General features: G+C 38.6%; 1 long non-coding RNA gene across 1 annotated transcript; it reads left to right on the plus strand.

Annotated features, from left to right (window-relative positions):
• Window positions 1-1092: 1092 nt before the first annotated feature.
• On the plus strand, window positions 1093-2913 carry LOC104964570 (uncharacterized). The gene is made up of 2 exons (XR_800432.1): window positions 1093-1588; window positions 2127-2913. It is a non-coding gene; the product is annotated as an uncharacterized lncRNA (long non-coding RNA).
• The last annotated feature ends 1945 nt before the right edge of the window (window positions 2914-4858 follow it).

The following is a 4858-nucleotide window of genomic DNA, read 5'->3' on the forward strand; positions in this document are numbered from 1 at the left end:
GGGGGGGCTCGGATCCTTGTCACCTTTTTCATACCTGATGAGTTTGGATCCCTGCTGTCTGTCTGTCTGTCTGTCTGTCTGTCTGTCATTTGTCTCTTCATCTGTTAATTTCCCTTTTCTTTATTTCTTTCTCTCTTTAGGTGAAGTTAAATCTGTCTTCAAAGAGAAGACAGAGACGGAGATCAAGGGCTACATACGCCAGAAACTCTCCAATTCGGCGAAGATCCTCAAAAGGAAAACATTTTTTAAAAAATCAATTTGTTCGGCCACGTTAGGCCATTATGTTTTTTCATGCAATATTGTATGTTCGGTAGTATAAATTAAAAATGTTAATACATGTTAATACATGTTGAGTCCATGTATTATTTGTATTTGCCTCAGTCCATTATTTTGTATTTGATATAGCCTACCATTGTACATTCTACAGTATCTACAGTTTAGTACAGGTATGACACAAATACAAGAAAATATGTATTTACCATGGTAATTGTTATGGTGCCAGGGGTAGTGGGTTATCAAGCCCTCCAACAGCCATATGAAATGTTACCATAGTACCCCCTGGCACCATAACAATTACCATGGTAAATACATATTTTCTTGTATTTNCTAGAAATGGGAGGTTTGATATGGGCCTGTAATTGTTCATTACTGAAGCATCTAGATTATGCTTTTTTAAGAGCGGTTTAATGACTGCAAGGTAATCATTTTGTGGCAGATCAAGTCCATGAGGAGCTGCTGACTAATGTATTGTAAAGTATAATTCAGCCCTCAGTATTTATTGATCCGAAAACAGATCAGGATTGGATTATTTTAAGCATTAAATAAACTAATGTTCGTAAATCTATATTATTCCTCAGTTCCTGCACTGAAAGGGTTTATGGGATGTGTCCGGCTCACAGCTGTTATTGACCTGCATCACAGCACATCCCACAGTGTTTTGTTGTTGGCATCTCAGCCGTCCCTGCTTAATGGATACGTACTAGACCATTTTTAGGGTTACATTTTGTGATAAATGAGTGACTCAGATCATATAAGTCATGTTACCAAGGGACATATGGAACACAAGATATAAAACGAGGCTCTGTTTGAAATGTGAATTATTTCACTTTTATGAATTGTGCTTCTACACAGTTTCTGTGCAGCTCTGTTGAATAGGGTGCATATTTGGTGATGGTGTTGTGGTTTTCAACAATATGAAAGTTGCTGTTAATACTAAATGAGGCCGTCAGTCTTCCTGATGCACAACCCGCACAATAGCTCCCACTGCTCACATCACAATGACGGTTTTTATCTTTTACAATTCATTTCCTCTGGGAGTGTACATTGTTATTGCATCATGAATAAGGTACAATATGAATGAACAAAAGCCCAACACTCGAAGGGTGAAGGGTCACGTTGTTCCCAGTCAATGCTGTTTAAACCTAAATTCACACTATTATTTTTGCATAAGGGCCTACCACCAGGTCTTAGACACTCCTCTGTTTTTCTACCAATTTGCCTGCAGGACAAACTACCTAGCCATTCCCTCTGAGCAGAAAGACAACCCAGACGCTCCTGTTACCAAATAAAAGCAGTTGTCAATAACACGGTATTTTACATGTGGCTCTCTCAACCTGATCCCGATCAGTGAAACATCCCCCTCTCTTTCAACCCATTGTTTGTGCCTTTAGTCCTCATAAGTGTGCCGATCTGTAGTGGAGTCCTGTTGCTTTAACACCCCCTCTTGCTTGTTCCATTCAAAATGGCTTTCATTTTTGCCATTTTTAGAAATGTCACCTGATCACAAGCCCTCCATTCACATTCAATCTCCATTCAATGTACAGTGTTTCATTTAACAATTCTATATGAGCATGACCATTTCAAATGCAGGCAATTCAAACACAGTCCCCTCGGGCACTGACCTGCATAGCGAAGATAGTCAATTATAGCATCTAAAGTGTATGGCATTTGCATGTTTATGAAATAGAACTGCTGAATTACAATAATCCGGATGGACCTAGTTGTTGATTTGAATTTGATTATGGCGAGTTTGCATACTGTTTATTATTTCAGACAGGACAGGTTATTTAGCATATAAATCATTCTATGTTGAATAAGATTGAACCCGAATCTCTGCTCTTTTCCAGGTATTAATCATGATGGGCTTCGGTGTCATGTGACTGAAAATATATACCACAACCTCATCTTTGCCACTATGAAAGTACGACTTTCTCAGACAGGAATCCTGCCAGCCGACCGCCCCTGTGTATCGACTGTGTTATGCTAAGAGTGAATAATGTCCAAGTGCTTCATTTTTCTCCTTCTGTTCCACTTTCTTTTGGTTTACCTTCGGTCCAGGTTTCTGAAAATAAGTTCTTTCACAAAAACAGAAGGTTAAGGAACAAAAATGTAAGTGTCCTGCACTTATCATCAAATAAATATCAGCCAGTGTGTAGAATTAGGGAATATTTTCTTAGTAGTTAGTGGCGCCTCCGTGATTTCTCATGTTTTTTTAAGGAAAATGGTTTGCATAGCTTTTATACTGTATGGCTGTGCATCTTCCCTGTTTTGCTGTGTGTGTAATGGAAAAAATGAAAAATGAAAGACGTTGAATTGACTCTTATTTCAGTTCATTTGAATTAATCAGGAGATCTTTCCTGTAGTTTTCTTCCTCTGAATAAATCTTGTATGCATGTTCAGCACAAGTTATTGCAAGCAATTTCTCTAAAAGCTTTGACTGTTGCTGGTGGTCTACAAATCATTGCTATTGAGACTGAATGTGTGCCTACTTTTATAGTACAACAACACTGAAGAAGTGTTTTAAAATGCTTGATTCAATCATACCACGCTGTTCTTTGTCCGTTACAGATATGTGTGTATGAGCTGCTATTGAACGATTAAATTCAATGCATTTCACATCCTGTGTTCAATCTCTTATGTTTATTGACAAGTCTGTACTTCTGTTTATGTGCCGATGCCTTTTGAAATTGTAGAACTGGATGAGTAAATTTTGATGTTGAGAAGAAAGTGCAGTATTGACTTTACTGTAATACATGCTCTGTATTGTTTGTGACTGCGGCGGTATACTGTTGAAAGGAAAGCGTGGGCTTTAATTAACCACAGTATGGATCACTGTTGTTTAGCTCTCATTAGCAGCACAGCTAACGAAAAAATAGTTTGATTAGTTTGTATTGAAAGTAAATGTCAGTATTACTGATCTGAGATCAAGTATTGTATAGCTGATAGTTATATTCAGTGTGAGCAGAGCAGGTCCTGATAAGCAAAGCCAGAAAGACTGTATACGACAAACAAAGATGACAAAAGTGAAATCAAGAAGAGATAAAGGGGGAAAAGACTGGCAGTTATCGGGAGATGTGATGTATGTTGCTGTTCCAACTAGCCGAGACCCACAGCAGTGACAGATATAGCAGCAGCTGTTGTTATAGCAACCCAGGCTTGCCTGTTGTGATAGTTCAGACACATTCATTTATTCACAGCCATAAAACAATGTACAGCTTTATTTCTTACTATGGACAAAACATAAAGTAGCCACCAGTCCCCCAGCTAGCTTTACTACACCAGGCTGGATATCATAGAAATGCCTCCACAAACCCACTGACGAATGGTATTTTGTCTGACTAGCAAATAAGTAATGTAACAAGTGCAACCTTTATCCATCCATCAACTTCACATAGATTGGTTATTGATTGTGAGACACATCCCATAAACTCTCCAACAATATGGCATTATTGATCTGAAATGCATTGTGAAGAGCCATTCCGTAACCCTCCCCCTCCTCTCGCTCTCTTTCCTTCCTCTCTCCCTCTATTGTTACAATGTGCCTCCCAGAGGATACAACCCAGTAAAATGGCCCACATTCTACTAATGTAGGTTTCAATTAAGCCACCAGGCCCAACTGCCTCTGTGGTCTGGTAAGCCTTTTAAGTATCACCCCTCAAAAGGCTTGGATTAGAGATGACTGCAAACACTCTTTATTTAATGCTTATTTGTCATGCTCATAATTGGCTTATCACATTTAGTGTCACCAATGACAGAAGGGGATTTAGAAGCTCTCAGGGGTGTAACGGTTCACAGCATTCACGGTTCGGTATGTACCTCGGTTTGGGGGTCACGGTTCGGTACGGGTTCGGTACAACAAGAAAAAGCAAAAAAATGTCCCAAATGCATAATTCCAGGTTTGTTTTTTATTTATTTTGAATAGTAGTGCAAGTTTCAGTTTAAAAAATAAGGAACTAATATTTTGAATAATTAACTTTATTACACAGTTAAAAACAAACCACAAACAGTTCCACACACACTCAGATGGCCATATTATATATAATGGCTGATGTCAAACAAAAAGGTTCAAGAGTTGCAGCCATTTTTCATTCTGCTATCATAAAACATGACACTAAATCATCACTCATGTCATCTTCAATTCACAGCGCTTGTCCATCTATGAAGGGTCTTTGTCTCCCCCTAGTGTAAAGCATTTCCTGTCATCAAACGTTGACATGAAATCAAAGACAACCATAAATGTCAAGCCCCTGGTCAAGCAAGTCACTCAAACCCAAAATAAAAACATGCTGTCGTACATTTATTCGATGAGGAGAGCAATTTCTGACTTGCAACAAACTGATAATGCTATTAATTTACAAAAGAGACTGATATTTACGTTATTGATTTATGGACGCCATCTGTTGGATCGGTTGGTTGATCAGTGACGCTTGGCTGTGTCCAAAGCAGTGATAATGCAATATGCAGTTTGCTGCCAGACAAGGCAGTCACCTAGAAACACAGGTCATCGATTTGTGTTGATCAAAAGTCACTATATGCTAGAGCTGAGTTCTATCTGTGTGAAAATTAAAGAGTTATGATG

This window comes from Notothenia coriiceps, unplaced genomic scaffold (assembly GCF_000735185.1).
Source record: "Notothenia coriiceps isolate Sejong01 unplaced genomic scaffold, NC01 NC01_scaffold00037244, whole genome shotgun sequence".
NCBI classification, from domain to species: domain Eukaryota; kingdom Metazoa; phylum Chordata; class Actinopteri; order Perciformes; family Nototheniidae; genus Notothenia; species Notothenia coriiceps.